Source organism: Thermobia domestica, chromosome 10 (genome assembly GCF_964235325.1).
Source record: "Thermobia domestica chromosome 10, izTheDome1.hap1.1, whole genome shotgun sequence".
Taxonomy (NCBI): Eukaryota; Metazoa; Arthropoda; class Insecta; order Zygentoma; family Lepismatidae; genus Thermobia; species Thermobia domestica.
The window spans coordinates 132,800,054-132,824,783 of NC_137463.1; the positions used below are offsets into that span (position 1 = coordinate 132,800,054).

Consider the following 24,730-nt stretch of genomic DNA (forward strand, 5'->3'; position numbering starts at 1 on the left):
AAAATATCTCATTCTACCTTTAAAAAAATCACAGTTATCTTCCCAATTAGAGAACAAGGTCTACTGTACTTCCCCTAATTATCCTATTGAAACTTTCTATAGTGCGTTGTGTAGAGCAAAGACGAGACTCTTGTTTGGTTCAATATAGCCAACAAGAGGGAAATAATAGAGACAAAACAGATAATTTTTCCAAAATTTCCCCCTAAAATCTGGAATTAAAATTTTCTGTAGCTGGTAACACTGCTACCAGACAGACACAAACTATCTTAAATTAAATATTGGTACACCACTAATATATACTACAAGTATTATGACGATATTTAAGGAACAAAACTTATAATTACCAAAAATATATTACTGTAAACAGAAAAGTAGGGAAAAACTAGAAAAACCAAGGGTTAGAACCTAAATACGAATTTTTCGTGCGTTCCCTAATTACCCCATTGTAACGATCTGTACTTGGGTTTGTTAACTAAGGACAAATGTTCAATTGGCGTAAGTCGACTTGCACTCGGACGTATAGGTACGGATTTATAAACAAAAATTTCTAATTTTTTCCCCAAATTTAGGAAACTTTAATTTCCCTTATTGGCAACACTGCGCGCAGGCCCGTCCAATTTATGTCAACAGTTAGGTATCCATCCGAGGTATCCACCTGGCAAGTATAAGGAGGTCTTTCTACAACGAAGGAAGCTACAGGGGAAAAAAGAAGTAAAGGAAATTCGAAATTAGAAAATTCTCGAATTTTTGACTGGGGTGAAATTTGAGAAGGAAATTCGACCCCAGAAGAAAAAAAAATTAATATGATAAACTATAGTCCAACTATATTTTGCACGAATAATATCCCGATATATTAATTATTGTCCACACAGGAGCGGATTAAACAAATGACACACCCGTGTGTGCCACTTTGGCTACCTGGGCCACCGAGTATACAGTTGACTACTAACTCGTGTTGTAGTTATAGTCTCGACTAATAATAATATCATTGTTGTAAACAATAACTTTATAAGGAAAATTTTCTCTCCTTTTTACATCTTAGTTCCAACACTGTCGGTGAGAAATGCAGGGTGTTTCAAAATGAATTTTGGGGTTTTAAGTCTTCGTAGTACTTATTACATTTTACGTACAATTATAAGCAATACATAAAGTAAAAGAGCACGTCAAACAGTCTTTGCTACAAGTGTTCAATGTGAGATTCATTTGTCACACGGCACACATCTAGTCGATAGGCGAGAAAGGCCCAAAATATTTTCCGCCATATGGCACAAAACACATTCAATTTAGGGGAGTTTCGTTTCAAGTGTACCATCTCCTGAGGATTTGCTGACGGTCAGATACAAACATTATGAGTGTTCACATTAGCTCTTATGTGAAATGTCGACTTATCACTGAAGACGATACGATCCAGAAAATCTTCATTGTTATGCAGCAATATTTCACTTGCGAAATTGGCACCTAAACCGTAGTCTGTAGGCTTTAGACCTGTAGCAACTGCAAAGGATAAGGACGTAGTTGCAAGCGTCTCCTCAATATTCTTCACACAGACCGTTGCACTGTACTTATTCAGTCTTTATTAAAACACAAAAAACTTTCTGCTCTCTAGTCTACGTCTTTGCTGCTTGCTCTTTCTAACGGCAGACAGAAGAAACAATGCATGTACATGCGTGCGTACAAAACTATTTGAGTTGCTCTTTCATTTGATATAATATTTATAATTGTAAGTTAATTGTAATAGATACTACAAAGTTTCAAAACCCTAATATTAATTTTGAAACACCCTGCATTACTTCACATTGTGTCATCCTATATTCATGTCTTTTATATACATGTCATCAGGGCCGGTCCTAGTCAATTTCTATCCCCATGCAATGGCATAATTTGCCGCCTCCCCCTTTCTCCAGAAAGAACAAATCTTAAAAGTCATCATTTTAAGTATGCTACTGCAGCATGAACAACAAAGGTGAGGGTAAGTGCAGTTGCACTCAGAAAGGCTTAAATACTTACTAAAAATGCAATCCCGTTGTGTCTTTTTTTAAATATTAATCTATTACGTTAATGAAAGATAAAGCAAACACACCTGCAGAGAAAAGATGGTAATCCTTTTTATAGAATTCACTATCGAGCTTCAATCTCAATGTATCAGTTTGCAATTCCAGTGCAACTAGTTCTTTTGTCTTTATTTCTTGATTTCTCTTCAATATCTGTTAACTTTTTTTTTTTTTTTTTTTAAAAAACTAGTTTCTATCTCCAATGATAAGGAACTTGTTTCTGACAAAAACAAGACTAGTTGTCATATCAAAACTGTGATAACTTACTAAATGGAACAGATATCCACTACTATTCGAGAACTGAATTCTTGCATTTGGCAACAATCAAGCAATTTGTGCTCGGATTTATTCGACCATTTGTCCATGTGGCCTTAAACTAATGCAACCTAAACATAATTTATGAATGTAGTATTCAAATAGGTCAGCTTAGTAAATGTAACTACCATCATCATGAAGTCTGTTTCCAACAAGAAATATTTAATTTAAATAATATACTTATGACAGATTTTACCGGACCATCCAAACTTGCCGCTCCACGCAAATGCACGTGTTGCATATATGGTAGAGCCGGCTCTGCATATCATATATATCTAGTCGACAAATTATTTATATATGACATTTAGAAAAATACTATTAGGCAAATTAGTATTAGCTTTTACCTTTAGACAAGTTATTTGAATTTTATACTGTTCGTGACATTATTTTCGTACTTATTAAAGGCCTGCTTTCACGAAAATACAAAATTTCATTTCTACTTTTATTTCTTAGTTGATATTGAGGAAAACTGCTGAAACCCGAATTGTTAATAGGTATGGCATTCATGTAAATTGTAAAATATTTGTAGCGTATCAGTATCTAGCGTTTAATTTATGTTGCATTTTACGGTGATTATACCTACATAAGAATATTTAATACTTAAATAGACGTAAGATGCATTAGAAATGACTATTTGAAAAAAAAACGAAATTTAGAAAAAAACGAGAGGCAATGTTTTTTTCTAAAAAAAACTTACATTTCTGAAAAAATACGAACGGTTTTTTTTTCTATTTACAACACTAACTGGAACTTCGAATGTTTCCACGAAAAGTATGACAAAGAGTTGTCAGGTGTTCCTAGTTCACCAAAATCAGCTAGATGTATTCATTGACCTCACCATCTGAACATTCCTTTTAACCTCTTCTTCATGTCTTATCTATCCCAGATATCTCCTTTGTTTCTGTCAAAGAACCAGAAAGAAAAACTAAATCTGCAGTCACACATAGTAAAATTCGAGAGGTTCACAAAAATGATAAACTGCAGTATGACAATACACTTGTGTTGGACAGAAGAATTTTTTGAACGCTGCTTATTATAAAAAGATAATTCCAATTTATTATGGCAACATACAGCTAGCGGCAAAGTAAATTCGTAGTAAATTCATAGGATAAGTTTTGCGAGAAATGTTGCGGATCCCTGGGAAAGAATAGTTTCTAATGTCTCCTTTTCTCAAATAGCTAATAGTAATAAAAATAAATTCTCGAAATCAATTAATCTCAACGATGTTATTAGTGCTAAACAAATGAAAGATTTGTCTTTAAACAAGCAACTAAGTAGCGTGTGTTTTGGCTTATACAAACTTCAAGGTACTGTGTCGAGAGAAGCAATTCTTAGCTTTTAATACACCAAGTTTAATTCATTAATTAACCTCGGCATAATACACTGGAGTTCTGCTGAAAATAGTTTAAGCACTTTCCGATTGCAAAAGAAAGCGATTAGAATAATTTTTGGATTACCCAGAAAATCGACATGTAAAATGGTTTTCATAGAAGCAAAAATTTTAACACTCTCTAGCTTATACATCTATAAATCTGTTCTTTTTACTGTGAAACACAAGCATCTTTTTATCTTTAACAAAAATGTTCATAGCCATAATACAAGACAAGGTAGTGATATATATGTGATGCATCAAAAATATGCTAATATAAGCAAAACCGTGTACAGATTGTATAATAAACTTCCTCTGTACTTGAAAAATATGATCAGTGTTTTCGTTCTTGGTAAGACGTTATATAATCTACTCGCTGAAAAGTGCTATTACACCATTAAAAATACTTAAATGACTCATTAATTGAAGAGTTCGTAACATATACTTACTCGTGAGTACATGCCTAGTGCGCCTAGTGTGCCATGCGTAGTTACCTAATTACGATGTAAATTGTCATGTTTTTATACTTAAAATATGTCCTATTTTGTGGTTTTGTATTTTAGAAAGATGCATGATCTATACCTCTGGTACTTGACAATATTGTATTTTTTCCTTTCTGACAACTGTAACGCCTACATGAGAACTTCTCATGCTTTCTAAGTTAATGAAGCAGAGAAATGAATAGAGTGAAACTGCCTGCTGCCAATGTTACTGGCCTAATATACAAGAATAGATAATAAGTTGGTTTCAAGCCACCATTATGCAGTGTTTTATGTAAACAAATTATAATTCATAATTGTTTGTATTTACATTGAATCGATGGGTCTTTATAAAATCAATGTCAGATTTTATTTATGCTCTTTGGCTCTGTGAGGCCTCTGAAAGCGTGAAGCGCTAGGTCATCGCCCACCGCTTGCGACGCCACTGACACAACAAATGTATCATAACTATTAAATATAATAATAATAATAATAATAAATTATTTTCTTATTTTCAAATGGTTATGTCGTCTTATTTAATATTAGAAGAAAGCACGAGTTTTTGTTATTTCTCAAATAATCATTCTTTCTGTTGTTCGTATGCCGATCGTTTAAGAAAGATGAGATACTGAGCACTAACAACATATATTATCTGCTATCAATACTGTCTCTCCCTCTGGATTACTGTTTACTTTTGAGACTAGCACGTTTAGTTTCCTAACGTTTTAAACTGTTTGCAGTTGTATAAAATCACTATCTGCTACCATCAAACAAGCGATAGTAGCAACCTCATTGAAAAACGCTTGTTCGTACTGTGTATACATACAATACCTACACATTATATAAGTTTATATGTGTGTTTGTGTATTTTTAATACGTAAAACAACAGTAAGGAACTTATTTAGAATTTCCATTCATTAACAAATCAAGTAATTACTGCAATTTCAAAGATATGTAATAGCCAAACTATATTTTGGGTTTCAAATTAACAGCGACGCAACTAGGCTAGTTGTCGCCCTGAGGAAGAACTCGTCTTAGCGGCCCCCTCCTGACGAACCAAACCAAAATGACTCCACCTCTACACCTGACTCGACTCTTCGACTACACCTGATATTGGCATCACATACTAATTCCCATATTTCATTCTTTTAAGCGGTAAATCTTGATTTCGAAGTTGCAGTACATAATTAAATTTTTAGTACAAAATAAAACATCAAACTAATTATTAGTACTTGATTGCTAAATAATCTGAGAGTAGCACGCTTGACATATTCTTATAGTCTTATCATAATAATTACAAATTACAACGTTTTTAAAATTATATCGGAATGTGCATGTGTAGAATGAATCAACAGTGTGTTGCTTCAGAACGTAATATTTAATTATTACAAATAATCAAGCTGTTGTGTCAAGTAATATGTTCGGACATGTTGCAAATCTCTTAAGTAAGTTAAATGAAAACGTAAAAAGTTGGAAATAAAATTTAACCTTGTAGGCTCTTTTGGCTGCAAAGTTTGCATAATGTCCTCAAAAGATACCTTCGTAGCTTACTTATGGCCTACGGGTGTGATCCAGTGTTGGGTAAGTTAGTTTTAAAAATGTTACCCGTTAGAAGTTACTTTACTCTCCCTTAAAATGTAACGCGTTACTTGTCCCAGAGAGTAACTGTTACCCTATTTCGAAATTAACGCGTTAATAAGGCGTTACTTTTAGATCCTAAACTTTTAATACGTGAAAAAATCTTATTACTTCAATTTTACGTACTACTACTACTACTACCACTATTATTATTATTGCACATTATGAATCTCTTTATTTAGATGCAAAAACAGATTCTTACTTGACAGCTATATGAACATTTTCATATATTATAACACTAAAATGCCATACTGCCTTACTCATGGGCATGAGCGAGTTCGAGCGAGTTTTCTTTGAAACTCTACTCGATTCGAAAGAGACATCTTTGAGCTAGACTCGAGAACTAGGTGCTATATCGCTATAACTTTTACTATTAAAAGTAACTATTTCCAAACTAAGCAACTCTTTATTTACAAACTTCAAATGTACTTTAATAATTATTATGTCTATGCTACTAAATAATGTTCTTCACAACACTTATAGCATGCCCACTTGTATACTCTGAATTCACTCCTGCTCGTAAACTCTTGCCTCATGCCAAAGCCGCCCATGCTCATTCCCCGTCACAGACTATTTGCTATACCACATTCTCCACAGATTATTCACTATTACACTCTTCTACATTCTTCACGTATTAACTATTACACTTTTCCCCCTTAATTTTGTTTTACAATGACAATCTACTGTGTGGTCTCCTGATTCTTCCAGATCTTCTTGGTGGCTACCAATCTTGCTGCCCAGTCGGTGTTCTGCCATCTACTGGATATCTTATTTGTAGGTGCTTATCTATTTAATAAGTCTCTGACTGATGTTCTGTCACCTTCTGGATTTATGTTTGGACTTCTGGCAAGTTGCACGCGTTGTCTATCTTCCACTGCTGCGTCTGCGAGTGGGTTCTTTCGGCTAAGAAACCATATATTCTCCTGCCATTTTCTTGGCATATCATCTTCTTGGTCTCCTTTTGCTTACGGAAAAATTATTTGATGTCGATGGCACTTCTGTATTTTTCCTTGTATTCTTACCAAAAAACGCGAATGGGCTCATCTGTCTGACCAGTTCACCTTTGATAAACTTAGGAAAACTATCGCGATAGTTCTTCACCCAGATCACTTCATTATTCTCTTGTTGTTCCACATCTTTCCTGTCTATCTTGACGCGTTCAAGTACACCCTTCTGTACAATATTAAACATTGTGCGAGGTTGGAAATTTAACATAAATTCCGCTGGTGGTTTCCCTGTTGCCTTATGCGGTGTGAATCGAAGCATGTATAAACTTTCAGCTTACGCTCTCCCAATCTACGGTTCCATGCATATTTATTGTCCTAAAGCTGCTTTCTTAAAAGCTGCTTTACTGTCAGCGCAGCCTTTTCCGCGATTCCATTGCTTTCTGGGTTGTATGGTGGAGTTAGCATTGCCTTAATATATCTTTCCTTTACGTATGTCGTGAACTCAAATGATGTGAAAGGAGGTTCGTTCTAAGTCTTTTGATACCCGAAAATTAAAAAAAAACTCGTCTAACTTTTGTTTGGTTTCAGATGTTGTCGTTGAATTTACAATTTTGAGTAACTATCCGCTAACAACAAAAATTTAGATCCCACACAATCAAAGTGATCTACATACACTCTTTCCATCGGTTGTGCTTTCCCTTTCCAACTACTATATTGATTCTTCCAATTATTCCCATGCATGCTACTACACGTTCCACAAAATACACTCTTTGATATCACGTCTAAAACCGGCCACCAAACTGCTTCCTTAGCTACAGCCAGCATTCTCCAAGCACCCAGGTGAATCCTGTGTAGCTGTTCTAGGTATTTCTTTCTTAGCTTATGTGGGAGTACAGTTTTGCCTTCCACAATCACCCATTTGTTCACAACTGAAAGTCTTTGCCTGTTGTTAAAGAATGTTCTTAACTCTGTAGTATTATGATCTTTCTTCAACTTCCTGGGCCAGCCTTTTACTATCCATTCTCTCACCTGCCATAACAGTCGGTCTGCTTCCGATGCCTGCATGATTTCTTGGACCGGTAATGGTGCCAACGTTACTTGACTTACGAACTCTTTTTCGTCTATTTTTACATCACCTGGTGACTCATTAATCGGTAGTCTGGATAGAAAATCTGCTACTTCCACTTGCTTACTATAAAGGATTTTGAAGTTATAGAAGACAAGAACAGCATCCATCATTGAAGTCTTGGTGAAGCTGCGTCTGGAATAGCCTTTTCTCCTAATATAATCTTGACTGGCATAGAATCTGTAATAATTGTAAAACATCTACCGAATAAATATTTATGAAATTTCTTTACCCCTCTAATACTTCCCTTTCAAACTGGGCATAGTTACGTTCTGCATTGCTCAGTGTTGCTGACGTACACGCTATCGTCTTCAATTTCTTATTCACCTTGTTACACAGCATAGCGCCGATTCTACCCGTCACGAGTACCACCTCTTCCTTCTCATCAAATTGATGTAGTATTTCCTCCTTCTTCAGCAATTCTTTCGCTTGTGAAAATTCCTGTGCATGTCGTTCATCCCAACATCATGTGCCTCCTTTTCTTAGTAATGTATACAACGACGGAATTTTTGACGTTAAGCCAGGTAGTTGTCTGTGGTAAAATGAAATCATGCCTAGGAAGGCCTTCAGTTGCGTTACATTCGTCGGTTCGAGACATTTCATGATCGCTTCCACCTTATCTTCCATTGGTCTAATTCCTTCTGGACTAATATGATGTCCCAATCCCAAATAATCAATTTCCTGTTTGAAGAAAACACATTTGCCTTCCCGCAGTCTGATGTTCAGATCCTTGAACTTTTGTAGGAGTATCTGTGTCTTTTCGTAACAATCATATGTATCTTTTCCCCATATTATCACAATATCTAAGAAGTATTCAGCCCACGGTAAATCTTGTAACACTGACTCAGTGAACTTTTGAAAAAATTGCGCTGCACAGCTCAACTCAAATGCTAGTCTTTTGTATTGGTACAGACCCCAAGTTGTGTTCAGCGGCATGTATTGTAATGGAATTTAATGGATCAACAATTGTTGGCACGCCTGCTTTAAATCGTACAATGCGAAACAATGGGCAGTCTTCAACTTGTTCATTAAGTCTTCAATGTGTGGTGGTTTGTACGATACGTGCACGATACCTTTTCCAGAATTTTATTTACCGTCACGCGAAAATCCCACAACTACATGATGCTTCCATCCTTTTTTCTCGCTAAGAACAGTGGCGTCGCCCAATTGGAATAATGCACTTGTGTCAAAAATTCCTTGTTGCGCCAACTTGTCTAACTCATCTTTCACTTGTGGTTTCAAACTTACCGGTATTCATATGTTTATAGTACCGCTTCTTCTTTCACTGGTAATACCGCTTTGTACCCTTTAACTGGTATGTTAAGTTTCTCTCAAACATTTCTTTGAACTCTTCTTTCATTTTACATGCTAAGTTATCAGCTACAGTTACGTCATCTGTTCCTATCGAAGCAATATTGCTACTGAATTGTTCTTTCTAACAAGGCCGAAGTATATCGATCCATGAACGTCCCACAATTGGTTGGTTTAGTTTAGCATCCTGTACGTATAACGGTAACTGTTACTTTTCCACTGCACTTCCACCATTATTTTGTTTTTGGTGTCTAGCGGTCTACCATCGGCATTGCATAATTTAATGGTATCCGATACTAGTTGTTTGGTGGGGAAATGTTCGTTGCATGCATCTCTACTGATTACCGGCACCGGTATCTACAGTAGTTCGAAAAACACTGTATTACCGTCACATATTAGTGGCACATTACATAAGTCCTTGCGTTTACCGTCTGGTACATCCATTGTTAATAATTCAAAATCTTATTTAAGTTTTCTTCCTGCATTAATGACGTTTCTGGGACAATCAATTTAATTTCTCTCACTTTTTCTGTTACTTTCTCTGTGTCACTAGTCCCTTTTACTTCGTGTCTTTAAAAACACATTTTCTGAAAATGGCCTTGTACACCACAAAAATTACACTTCACATGTTTCGCAGAACAGGAGTATTTGTTATGTTGTTTTCCGCACTTACCATACACAAATTTATCCTTGTAACGTTCTGCTTTATTACTATTTCCACTGTGACTACTGTACCTAACTTGTGTTTGATTTTGCTTATTTGGCCTACCTTGACAATGACTCAACACATTCACCTGACCGACCTCTTCGAATTCTTTCTTTCTTATGAGTGCCATGTCGTTACCAATAGTTTCCGTTTCCACTGCTATTTGAACAGCTATTGTGAAGGTCATATTATCTTCTGCTAACAATCTCTTACACACCTTATCGTCGTTAATGACGTATATGAACTCATCCCTCAATGCTTCTTCTAAAAAAAAGTGCCCAATTTACACAATGCTGCTTGCTGTCGTAACGTGACTTTAAATTCGGTAACGGCCTGAATTTGTGACTGTTGAATAAATCTGAATTTGCACCATTCTGAACTTGTGTTGAGTTTCGGTCGGAAGTGTAACACTAACTTATCTTTGATTTTTGCGTAGGTCAGATCTTGTATCTTTCCGGTTCACAAATGTCTCTTAATAGTTTGTATGTTTTTGCACCAATAGACGCGATCAACGTAGGCACTTTCTTTGCGTACGATAACTCCATGGCAACACAGAATTGATCAAACCTGTCCAAATAATCACTTATTTCCTCGTCTTCAACCTCAAATTCTTCACGGGACCTGCCATGTTGTAAATCTGTTTTCCTCCTCGCCACTGCTATACCGCTATAACTTTTACTATTAAAAATAACTACTTCCAAACTAAACTACTCTTTATTTACGAATACTGGTACATGCACACGAACTTCAAATGTACTTTACTAATTATTATCTCCGTGCTACTAAACATGTTCTACAGAATACTTATGGCATGCTCTCTTGTATACCCTGAATTCACTCCTCCTCACGAACTCTTGACTCATGCCATGCTCATACCCCTTACATATTATTGACAGTACTCTGGTACTCTTCATAGACTATTTGCTATACCACATTCTCCATAGATTATTCACTACTTAACTCTCCCCCATTCTTCACAGATTATTCACTATTACACACTTCCACATTCTTCACATATTCACTATTACCCTAGGCTCGAAATTTTTACTTCAACTCGACTCGAATTCAGGTCGAGTTTCGAGGCGAAACAAGCCAAATTCTGTGTGTAGTTTCAAGTATCCTCTTTGAGTATCCTACGTGGACAATATAATTATTATCAATGATACTACTACTGCTATAATTTATTATTATTATTATTATTTATAATAACACTGTGTATAAACGTGAAATATATGCGGTTTGTATCTGAATACTAAAAAAACTAGTTGATTGCCAACCTCGTTAGTTGTGAAATTTCGGAGTTAAGGACATTGTTCACGAGCTTCTGAATTTGGGTTGAGGGTCTAGGTTGAGTATTCGGGTTCGAGCTAAACATTGTTAAAAATTATAGAGCGCTGGCCAAATATATTCAAAACTGCTCTCCCTGGGTTTAGAATTGTCAACGACTCGAGCAGCTCAGCATACAGCTCATGCACTATCTAGCCGAACCGAGAAGTGAGCCCAGCCAGCTAGAGCCCTTGGCTCTGTTGAGTCGAACCTAACAGATGGTTCATTCCAACCAAGCCGGCTCGAGCCGATGGTTCACCCCAAGCAAGCCGGCTCGAGCCATCCGTCCAGTTAAGCCGAGCCGAACTGAGCTAGTTATCAAAATATCTTGTGGTCTTGTTATCGGGACGAGATGAGATGCGAGGAATGTCCCCTTTCGTGAGCACCTCTAAAAGTATTCCCTATTACTACTTACATTTTTCATAGTTTTCGTTTTCCTGTGTAATCAGACCATGATTTCAAAACGAGCTAAACAAGCGAGCCATTTATCAAACTCGACTCGCCGTCAAAACAGTGAATCGGCGCGAAACTCGATTCGAAAAAATATCTTTGACTCGACTAGAAACTCGACTTGAATTTGAGTCGAGTCCAATTTTAGCTCGACTCGTGCCCATCTCTATACGTTAGAAAAAATAACTGCTCATTATTATTATTATAAACTAACAACGCTAAACAATAATGCTAAATAATAACAATGTTATGTAAAATTAAAAATACAGAATATTGAGAAGCATTGCACTGCAACTAACAAAATGAGAACACATGAACTGGGGGTGAATAAAACTTACCAGTAACTGAAGTCGATATATGCGTTTTAAAGCCAGTTGTTCCAAACTCTATAATGAACGGGATTCGAAGATACGCAAACTGATCTGGAAGAACTACAATATTACATACTAGCAACAAACTATTTTCTTGTAATAAAGTAGGCCTGCTCATCAGAACACAGTTTATTCATATTAACTCCTTACTGTATATCGTTAATTATGGTACCCTAGTTGTTGAAAAGGTTTTCCCGTCGGAGCACTTCAGACTTTATTTTTATATTCTGTCTACCATCATGTTCAGCTTTTAAGAAAAAGTATTCATTAAAATGTTCGAACGGTAAAATATTTTCGTTCTCCATCTTTATAAAAGCAATACCAATCAAAGTAAAATAGACTATCGGTATCATTGCACTCGTAGTTCGCTCACTGAATGTGTTCATTTGGACCTGTCAAAATCTATGACAAAATGTTTGAGGTGGTTGCAATCAGTACACGTGATTTCCCGGAGGTTGTCCTCATCTTCCACAAACAGCAATTGATACTATGATCTTATTTGTTTCTCTGTGTGTCGGTCACTGTCGGTCACTGACATACACAATTCATGTTCCATTGTTCCTTCTGAGAAATTCACTTACAGGAAAGAACCTTTTTTTTTCTAAAAAAAATATACATACTCCCTATATTGTAGTTACTCATCCAAAATGTAAAGCGAAAAAAGCAAGTAACGCGTTACTTCCGTTACGTTTCTTCCCAAGACTGGTATGAGTCTAAGTTAGTGATCGTTGTTGTCCTCTTGAGTTTTCGAGGTACCTTTTATGCTCTTTAGCTTCATAAAACTCCTTTACTTGCCTTATAGTGAAAATAGATATTTGTCGAGTTTTGAGCCCACCAAAGGAGTGCCCATTGATAAATATTAAGAAATTCGCAAAGAAGGCTCTTGCTGAATTTCCATTACATTTCACAAAATATTATTTACTGTATAAGAATTGAAATTAAAATGCTATTTCTGTGGTCACATTTAGAGTAATATTTCAGAAGTTTACAATTATTATTGGAAATTAATGCTGTCGTCTATTTCGAACATTTTAAAGACACATAGTTTCTAGTGTATTGAAATTTCATTTCCTATCGATAGTATGAAACGTTGTAGATTTCCATAACTGTCTTGAAGGAGATTTGTACACCAACCAAACATAGTTTATTAAAGTTTAAGAAAAGAACCCAAAACAATCTTGAAAACAGCTCTTTTGTAAAAGAATACCTAATGATCGCTTTCGGCTGGTGCAATGATCTGTCCAAGCATCTTGAGAAAAGAAAACATGGTAGTTTTAAGCAAAACCTGCTTCTCTTATATGTACGAAAAAAGAAAGAAAGAAAATGTTATATGAGACACGAATTTCTACTTCACTCCGGGCGCCGAAATCTCTAGCTACAACTCTGCTTACATCAGTCATTTTATTTCATTTCGTATGCATGTATTGCTGTTTAGAGCAATATCTGAATTCTGGATGTTTGGTCATGAACGAAGAAAAGTTCAAGAGTGTTGAGGATAAACTACAATACTACGTACTATTATTAACTTAATAATGAATAATCTGGTGGTGTTAGTAGTAATGATGAAGACGTTTTAGAATATGAAAAAGAGGATTATACATCACGTGGAGAGAGGACTAATAAAAATAACAAAGGATCAAGTGGTGAGGAAGAAGGTGAATCTGAATGAGATAATTGTGATACCAAAGCTCCACAAACGCCTGCAACCACAGATAAAGTTGGAAGAAGACCAAGATGCTCTTATGCAGGATCTGTAAGAGATAATTCACATCAGAATGTTTGAATAGGACAGCTTAAAGCAGCTACGTTTCGTATTGACTACAGAAAACGCACTTCTGACGGAACAGTACCTGACAATGGAAAGTCATCTTTCAAGCTTTAGGCGCAGTTACAGTAAGTCGACGAGCAAATCAAAATTTACCCGTCAAAATAGTGAACCAATATTTTTTGCTAGTAGAAGTATATCTGCAAATAGTATTTGCAGCGCTTGGTGTATGATGATAAGTAAGAATCATGTGAAATACATTAAAAGATGTACAAAAGAAGAAGCCCACTTGGAATCTGGAAATGCAAGCTGGTCAATCATTTTCGAAAAACTTGATGTCCTGTAATCCACACTCACGGTGTATATAGTGTAAAATTAGATACAAGAAAAAGGCTGTGGAACAAAACTTAGTGACTACACTTCTTCACTGAAACAATGGTGAGGAACAGGTTCATAAAATAATGAGATATCTTAGGTTTAACTTCAAAGACACTTGCAGACAACGTTTGACTACAAATAAGTTTGCCGTTGCATCTTAAGTCTGTAACCCATTCATACATAATTGCATTTGTTGTTTTCGACCACATCCAAATCGTACTGTAGATGAACATTTCCTCCATCAAAATGCAAATACAGATTGTTTTGTTACGTCAGTATAACTATTGAATACGACAGAACTCACGGATTTGTATTTGTTTACGATTTTTTTTCCTATGTGGAGATAATCGTTGTTCATAAGAACAGACACTGAACTTATTGCTGTTCTGCAAACTGAGGACTGCAACGACGGCTGTTAAATTGTTATTGTTAATAAAGAATTATATTGGAAATTGTGTTTTTATATATTATTATATTTACTGGATCTTAAATATTTTTTTCTGGCATGAGTTTGAATAAAGAGCTAGATGATTATGAAGTTTATTTCTTTCACTCTTCTGGTACGAACGTGGATATCCGAAGTGCTCTATGTTCCCTCTGATTTTTTTCGGGGGGGGGGGGGATTTAGAGCATAACTATGTCTTTTTCCTTTTGTGGTCTGACTCTCTCCGGAACCGAGCTGGTTGGGAAAGCTACAGTGTCCATTTATACAGTATATTACTAAATGCAATGTCTTTCGTACGAAATACGTGTGTAATGCCTTCCCTTACACAGGCAAATATAATATATAGGTAGGTAAGTTACGCGTGTCTTTCCAATGTTAAAAGAGTAGTTACAGACTATACTTATGAGAAAAGAATATTACGGATATAACATCCTACTAGAATCTTAGTTTCAAGAGTGTTGAAGAGAGTGAATACTTTTTTCTAGTGTGCAGAATAGAATTCAGAAAAAATGGGCCAATTTAGTCTGAAGTGTAGCATACCTTGGTAATGGTAGGTAATCAGGCAGCCACTTAAGCAGAAAAACAAAATTTCGATAATCACAGTGAGTCTAAAAGTTTACTACATTCAGCATCTAGGGTAAGACGTTGGATGTGTTTATATATGCTCTTTATACTATAGAAGCAAATGAATGTAAAATTAGAAATAGAAAAAAGAGAAAAATTAATATACGGATTAAGAGAGTATATAAGAAGTGTAAGAAAGGGAATATAGATATACCTCTTCTGATTCTAAATCTAGGTTCTCATCTAAGTCTACGTAAGATTGATCCCTCCTCATGCCATGTGGACTTTATGGTAGATAAACACCATGCGCGTTGCTTCTCTGGAAACGGAAGAGAAAATGGGACAAGAGCCTAATTTATACGCAATAATTGAAATTGAGAGTGGATGTTCGGAACAGATAATCTTCAGAGGTGACTAAAAATGGCCTCTCTTTTAATTATTTCAGGAGAAGACTTTATTTATTTATATTAGTTTGACACAAAATTAATTTCAATTCTATGATTCAATGTGTTTTATTCACGTTTGAAATGTGAAACGGACAAGGTCTGCTATATCAGTATGGAACATTCAATTTTCCTTTTGGGGAGCACGATGGCTGAGTAATAGAGCCTTCACCTCCAGCGCTTGGGGTCCCTGGTTCGATCCCAGCTCGCGCTGTGTGGACTTTGTGGTGGAAAAACACCGTGTTCGTGGGTTTTCTCGGGTTCTCCCGTTTCCTCCCACTTTCTTCATTCCAGCAATTCATTCATTTCTTCATTCCACCGTCTTCTTTAGCCTAACCGGCATAACGTGGCACGTAAAACTGAAAGATTTCATTTCATTTTCATTTCTTCAATTTTCCTTTTGAACATTTGTAACTTTTCATTATGATATAGTTTGAACTTCTAATATTGGTCTTTCTGATGGAAGTTTAGCAGTAAAATAGCATTCATTCATTCTTTTTTGTACAATTTGCATCAGTAGTCTAGAATGGAAGAACTAGCAAAGAAAGCATGTGTGCTAAATTATTGATATTATTCTAGATGTCTCAAAACTCTACAGTTGAAGTGGAAATTGAGTATTTAATTTGACCACCAAGTTTGGCATTTATTTTGAAAATGGTTTACTGAATTGTTTTGAGTATCCTATATATATTGGAACAGTCCTGAACAATTTAAAATCCAAACGTTATTTCTATATTGCTGTTGGATTTCTGGACGGAACTTTATAATGTTAGGTTCTTTTCTTAGTACATTTAAAAATTTAATAGTTTTACCTGTGACTTTCTTCCATTTTCTCGTTCTTCTTCCCTACTGTTTTATCTCTTGTGTAACTTCTGTACCTCTGTCTACAAGGCACCCATCACTTTCAATTTTTCATTTTGTATGTGTTTAAGTTCCCCCTCTATCAACTTATGAATCTTGTTTCGTTTTACATTTGTTCTTTCATTTTATCCATACAAATATCGATTATATTTTGAAATTAGAATCACGTTCATGTTGTTTGCTCATTTTAATATGGGAAGAGAGAGAAAGGATCTCTTTACCAGACGCGATTATGGGTAAGAAGGTATAAGTTTGGTGACCTAGCTGCACGTCGTTTGCTGTAGCTTTTTTTTAATGCGAACTGTACTATCGAGTAGAGTAGAAAATTAAAATTAACGAGAATATATTTTGTTGTGTAAAAACACAATATAATTAACCATTTTCTTATAAGTAATAGATTCATAATAATTAAACATATTTGTAACATAACGTGTACATAACACCTTAGTTAAATTTATTAAGTAAACGTAAATGTTCGATAGAACTGATTTATTAAATTTTCGAAAACTTCTTAATTAGGATGAACAACTAATATACAAAAGCGAACGCAAATAAGAATACAAAGTCTAACAAAATGGCATCATGTTATGTCAGTCAAAAGGTAGCAGATAATTTTTATTCGAAGTTAAGCAGCGGTTACTGCGAAAGGACAGGAAAAAATACATTGAGATCACGTTATCTACTGTGTCCGTCAATGAGCACTGACAAGGAACAGAATAGGCATGAGGGAAAAGCGTGTATCGGTAAACAAGCTCCTTCATATCTATTCCGTCTATCAACACAACACTTGGTACACACATTTCTTATTCCCTATACTATTTCTCGAGATACATTTAGATTGTGTACTTTTACCCGGGACCACTCCAAAGGAGTCCAAAGTTGATGGGAAGAATTTCTGAATGGAATTTTCCCGACATTCTTGCAAATTTTTTCCGGTCAAGCACGTTATGAGCCCTAATACATGGAACTTCTGGAAGGCTTGTTTCATGCTGAAGAGAATGAACTATAAATCATGACTTTCCAATGAACAGTGTTGATGTAATAGCTATTTCACTGGGAGTCAACGATTTTCTTTATAGTAACAGAGTTAATGGGCCCCGGGGACTTACTTCGTTGTCCATGGCACCTAATTTTTTGTGCATGAACATATTTTTGTTTATCGAATGGATTAGGTTTAATTCATATGTCCGGATGACAGTTCATGTCCGTTCCTTGTGAATATTAGACATAAATCTTCACTTTTTCTTTTGCTTAATTTTTAATTTACGTAATCGATTACTTCCATCGAACCTCTTACCTTCATGAGTGCTACATAGTTTCGCTACAATCAGTGTGGGTAGAATTCAATTAGTGGGTGGGTGGGTTCATTTAGTGTATGAAAAGGATACATTAGAAGAAACTGACATGGTGGACTTACAATTTTTAAAATTCTTCATTTAACATTCGATATGCATATTTTTTTCTTTACAATTACAATAAAATGTATTTTGCTTGAGTTTCCAGAATTCTACTACTTTTCGTCATCATTAATGAATGGGAACGGTTTCTTCTCACAGTCAGTAACACTGCATTTCAATATATCACCTGCACCATAACACCAACAGAGGTTGTTGCAATCATTTCTACAGTTATAGTTCCCGGTACATTCCTTCTCATGACATCGAGGAACTATGGAAAAGAACAAAAGAAAATATGCTTTTTTAAATAAAGAAACTTGTAAGAGTATTTTTCATGTAAGATTACTTAAATATTCACTATTAATTAGAAAACATTTTGAAGTTGATCTCATAGTTCAAGTAAATACTTCTTAAAATTTGGATTTATATCTCTAATATTGTTTCACCAAAATCGCTTGCGAAGATGATGTACGATGTGATGAAATTGATATTAGTGAAATAAATTAGAAAACTTTCCAATCTTACCAATCTCTCTTTACTAGTAATCCATGCAAAAGCATTGCCTTGTCAACCTAATTTACAATCCCAATTGTTGCTTTGAATTTCAAATACACCAGAAATCGTCCAAATACTTGTGAATATTATATATGTATTATATATAATAACTCAAAATAATAGATCAATAGTTTAATTTTCTTTTGTTAAAACACAAAATTTGTCCCCAAAGTATACTATTTAGTAGAAAGATAAACAACTTAGTATGTCTCTCGACGAAATTCACAAATGTGTTTATATTTTTAGATAGTAATGTATAGAAGACACAATAATCTTTCAATAATTCAAGTTTCTAAAATATAAATCTACTGACAAAATCAAAATAACAGAATATTAATTATTGTCCGTAACTAATTATTGTGTGATCAAGAATAAATATAATTATTATTGTATTGTCGATTCATGGTCGGAAACAAGAAATATTAAATCAGAAATAATTATGTAATTATAACGTCAAAAGAAAAACTATAGTTCCTCAGAGTATATACACTTCATCCAATTCCTTGCCAGGTGGTAAAGTGCCCAGGACCGACGAGACGTTACCACGTTGGATAGAAACGGATATCCGCTGTATTAAATAAGATGTGGAGCGAACTTCGCCGGAAACAGAAGAAATGCGTCTTCCTGCCTCCCTAATGAATTCAAGACTTCTTGCACCCCAAGCACCACTTATTTCAATAGCGATTGGAGTGAAAACAAACTTTTCGAGAAGGTTGTTGTACTTTCTTTGCTTTTCAGCTTCTCTGCGATTAGCAACAGCTCCAGCATTCAATACTGACAGAGGGAGACTTGAATGAGCGTATGTATCAGCGCATGTGAAGTCCCACAATAAACATTTACCTCTCATCCATGGAACCAGTGTCATCCCATCCGGTCGCTTTCCATCCGAACGACAGCAACCAGAAGGTTCCCGTATTGAAGGAAATCCAGCTGTGTTGAGGGCTCGTAGTATTATATCATTTACAGAGGAATGTCGGGCGAATCTACCAGCGCTCTTCATGCATGAAAGGACATGCAGGCCACCTTGGTTAACCTCATCCCCACAAGCTGGACAGCGATGAGGCTCACAAACTGCTAAGCCTAAACGTAAGGCTGCAGCAATTCGAAAGCTTTCATTTGACAAATGAAGGCCTAAAGGCGGAGAAGGTATCGCTATCAACCATGCACCCGCTTCGGGAGACGAGGCAGCAAGAAGCCTGGCTTTATCTTCCGGAACAACAACAGATTGTAACAAGTGATTATGTAATTGACATGCAATTGGTGTATACCAAGATGACTGATAACACTTTTTGTTAATCTCCGGACGGCTTGTGTCTGCCAAGTTTGCCCACTTATTAGAGCCTTCTTGAACTCAACCATCTGGGTCCAAACAATAACCCTGTGGAAGGAGAGCTTCGATTAAACGCAGATATCCGTGGTATGACGCTAAGAATGTAGGAATCGCCATATCCACAGTTCGTCGTACACCAAGACCGCCCAAACCAACAGGTAAACATGCTTGTGTCCAAGAGTTGTCATTTAAGGAGCAGTTCAGAATTGATTCAAGGCCAGTTTTCAGGACAGTATCATATTTTTCCAGCAAAGAACTCTCATGCCAAGATGGAAAGCATCTTAAAAAATAGGTTAAGCGAGGGACTGATAAAGATGCTCGTAAAAGGAAAAATGCTGAATGGGCTGAAATTGAGGGAAGTCGAGACAAGAACAATTCTACAGTAGATATTTTGTTCAATAGCACGTTAGTGAGTGCTTCCGACGTGAGAGCAGAACCTAGAAGACAAGCATTCTGGATTGTTAGAGGGCGTATGCCTGGTGCAGCTTCATTAAATCTTCTAAAGATTTCGTCGAATGCGGTTTCATCTGTTCCAAGACAACCCACCTCGCATTTAGAAAAGTTGAGACGGAAGCCAAGAAGTGATGCCTTCTTATTTATTTCTATTAAAGATGAAAGAACTATCTCGGGTTCACCACCAATTGTTCCATCGTCTAAGTAACAAATGTTTAATTCGGTATCCAGTGATTTAACTAAAGGGTGAATGGTTATAGCGAAAAGTGCTGGGCCCAGGGGATCACCTTGTTGTACACCTCTCTGAGAAGAAATAGTGTTTCCGTTGAAAAACAGATCACTTGGTTGAGCATAACATTGATAAACATATGGATAAATTGAAGGAAAATTATTCATCACTGCGGCAAGCATAGTATCCCGGCGAAGCTCATTAAATGTATCCAATTTTACAATCGCCTTAGTAGCACTGTGAGTAGAAGAGAAATAAACTCGGGCTGCGTGAACAGCTGCCTCGGCACCATTAGGAACACAAATACCAAGCTGATGGGGGGATAAAAAGTTCTTAACAGGCTCACGTATTCTAAAGCATACAATTTTTGACGATATTCTGCGCCAAACATTCCCAACCGCTATGGGCCGAATACCACCATCCTTTTTTCTTAGCGCTGTAAGTTTGGCACCAAAGAACAGTGGGCAAACTTCCGTTGGTACTTTTCCAGAAATTATTAAAGTAAATAAATCACATAAGGATTTTAGGAGTTTTTCCTTCGATCCCAGTATTTGACAAGAAAGAAGGCCTTTAAGAATTGAAGGACAAAGCCCATCTAGACCTCCCGCGCTGCCTGACAGAAACAAGTTAATTGCTTTTTGAACCTCCATAGTCGAAACTTCTTGAAAAGTGTGTTGACCATCAGAAAGATCCGGCGCAATGAAATTGCCAGGGTGGGCAGGACGTTTTTCCAACAGGGTCTCCAATACAGAGGTATCCGGAGCAGCAACCGTATCATCAGAAATTAAAAGACGTGCTGCTCCACGGATGTCACCATCGGCAAGTTTATTCTCTACAACCTTCAAATTAGAAAATTTGTGGTTTAATCGAGATTTGTTCATCTTAGTTGAAGGCCAGGTTAAGGCGTCATGGCCAATATTACACTAGAGGCGAACTCGCTGCTTCACCCAAGTAGTTAGATTATTAACTTTATCTGATTGTTTGGGAGCACTTAAAGCAACAAATGGAAATAGGCAAAGTTTGATCCAGTCTTTTGTATCATTTGAAATTGTTATATGGTTTAACACCTCTGCGAGTGCGTCAGCCACCGTTGAACGAGCACCTCTTGGAACACGTCTTAATATATGTGTCGAGCACCTTAGTGACAGTAATATCTTGCCCAGGTTAGAAATCGTCAAATCTTTCGTGTTGTTACTGCTGTTAGTGTCGGTAGCATTTGCAGTTTTACTCTGAAGGCAGGCATTAAAGATGACATCAGAGCAAACATCATCATCACACGCAACCTGATGTTTCTTACCAATATGTATAGCTAAACCTCTGGCACTCACATAATGCTTTCCACAATGAGGACAAGGCAATACATTAGCACTTTTAGAGGCATCAAACAAACAGCTACCATTGCTAGCACTTGACACTGAATCACTGCTTGTAAAAGCTGGCGTCTTTCCAGCTTGCGAAGCACATCCGTCACTTGATGATTCCATTAATTTAGTTTATTACATAATTTTGTTTCAATTATATACGTTTTAATTAACTTACGATGGCAATGTTTCAGAAAATCAACCGTTAATTTAGTATTCATTGTTGAACGATGCATATGTTTGCTTCTGTTCTTAAAACCAAATCAGTTTTTGGTAATTTTATCACTATTTCCGAATCGATTTGAAAACGGATTTCACCGCTTTCTTCTCCCAAGCTTCGCGTTCACATTGCACACAGATATCTTTCACTATCACAAGTTTATCTATTGCTCCACACCGTAAAACCCTCAGAGCTAGTCAACGGCTTAATGAACACATTAATTACAGAGATAATAATTATATCTGTAAATGTAAATTTAAAAAGTAATTATTATTATTCAAGGCAGTAGTAAAATCAAATTAATCGGTTCCATTATTTATATGTTCAATCATACAGTTTTTCTCTTATGTATATTATAATGTTAGTAAATAAAAACTAGTTTGTATCAACATGCATTACGGAAATCACGAGTGCACTACCTAAATATTTAAATAGTACAGTAAAAGCTCCTTATTCGTGCTTCCTTCATTCGCGTTTTCACTATTCGCGGATTAAAAAAATGCAACCCAATTCCTATATTCGCTGCTAAAGATTTCTTTATTCGCGGATCTAATCAGTACGTACATACATAATAATAAAAAGGATTGCAGTAGGTATCCAACCCAATATCCTTTGTAAATGTCCTCAAATGGGCTAATAAAATGTAAAATAGACCTTATTACAACTTTGCCTAAAGTATGTTGTTAAATGATATCGCCGCTGTATTGGTTCGGACTTTGACATAAGCCGCATTCGCCGCAATCGGTGTTTTTGAGAATGTAAACAAACAGAATGAAAGCAACCTTATTAGTCAATGAATAAAGTATATTATTAAATGCCGCCACATCATTAGACGTTCCGTCCTTTGGTAAGAGCCGCTTTGGGTGTTTTGTTGTTTCGTCTTTCTATTCGTTACAAAAATTGTGATCTAGTAACACGTCTCTACTGCTGTCTTCCTAATTTATACAGTAATGTCAACTAAAAAAAATGAGAAACGAGTTTCGACGCGAAATAAATCTGTGTTACCGCTTAAAGTGAAAATATAAATGCTTGATCGTTTACGCCTTGGAGAGTCGTTTGCATCCATATCATGCTCATTCAATGTCAACGAATCAACTGTACGATCGATATATATATATATATATATATATATAAAGATAAAATAAGGTCGTCTGTAGCTTCAACTTCACTGTCAGCGAAAATTGTTCGGGATCCAGCAATACAGAAAATGGAAGTGGCGTTGTCATCATGGATCGAAGACCCCAACCAAAAAAAAAAGTGCCCCTGAGTGGTCCAATGGTCCGGGGGAAGGCAAAGCGTCTTTACGCTCATTTTAAAGAACCAGATGGTAGTTGTAGTTGTGAATGTACAGATGGGGGATTTCAAGCATCGGAAGGTTGGTTCAATAAATTTAAAGTGAGACAATCATTGCATAACATTAAAATCGTTGGAGAAGCTGCATCTGCAGACACTGCTGCAGCAGAACGATATCCAGAAGAATTTGCAAACTTAGTAGCTGATAGAGGATACAAACCCGAGCAAGTATTGAAGAAGAGGCTTCAACAAACACTGGAAGCGTGACATTTAATTTGAAAAATCTAAGTGAAGGTTTAAGAATGGCAAACGAGCTTTATGATTTCTTTATGAAAATTGATCCGTCTATGGTTCGAAGTCTTATTTTTAAGAGGAAAATTGCTAATGCCACTGCTGAATATCAGTCTGAATTGAAGGAGCTTTTAAAAGCTGCCAAGCAAGAAAGAATTACAAAATTCTTCAAACGATTGTCTAAGCCTGAAGATAGTAATTAATCAATATGGTCAAAAACTTCAATTACAGTAAATTGATTTTTTAATATATGTATTTGTTTTTTTTTATTTTGTCACCTTGGAACGTATAACCTATAATCCCATATAAATTACCATTCTGTATTCAGTGTTTCTGTATTTGCGGCATATTTATGGAACATATACCCCGCGAATAAAGAGCTTTCACTGTATTGTGTTTATAGTTATCAAATAAATGGAAACAAATTATTACTGGAAATGTTTATAGAGTTACGACTATCGACTACAGCGGCGAAAGACGATATACGCTATCAATGATAAATGTTATGACATTTAACTTAACATATATAGGAAATAAAACGAAACACTTCATACCGGTCTTTTGTCCCCCCCCCCCTTCCGTTGTGAAAAATCCTGCGGGTGTTATTTTTCTATACAGAGAATAAATAATTCTGTGTTTTATATAATAATAAGAACCTTATCTACATTTATTACGGTCCTCGCTGTACGAGAACGAAGCACATTCATGTCAGCGTAATCAGTTTCCATTCTCAAATAATTACAGTGAGGCCAATGAAATAATTCACGCACATATTTAGGACTTAGAAAAGGGTCCTTCGAACATGACGTAGTAAATCCCTGAAGAGCGAAAAACGTTAGTAGCAGTTGCTAGCAGTTATTAACATATAAGACAATAAATTAAAAAAACTGAGAGTACGAATCTTTTCTGAGGTAACAGTGCGCTGATGCTTCAAATCTACAGGGTGTCCGAGAAGTCCTTCCCTGATTAAAGAAATTGATAACTCAGGCTAGAAATAAGATAGAAATATGAAACTGGTGTTGAATTGTTTACAAACTATAAAAAATTTTGTCTGTG

The 24,730-nt window shown here is 36.0% G+C and overlaps 1 long non-coding RNA gene across 1 annotated transcript in view; it reads right to left on the minus strand.

The window, feature by feature from the left end:
* Positions 1 to 17,327: 17,327 nt before the first annotated feature.
* The window catches only part of LOC145662085 (uncharacterized), a 33,474-nt gene continuing 26,071 nt past the window's right edge, over positions 17,328 to 24,730 (minus strand). Inside the window, exon 3 of the long non-coding RNA XR_014126975.1 lies at positions 17,328 to 18,213. This is a non-coding gene — a long non-coding RNA (uncharacterized LOC145662085). The remainder of the gene's footprint in view (positions 18,214 to 24,730) is intronic.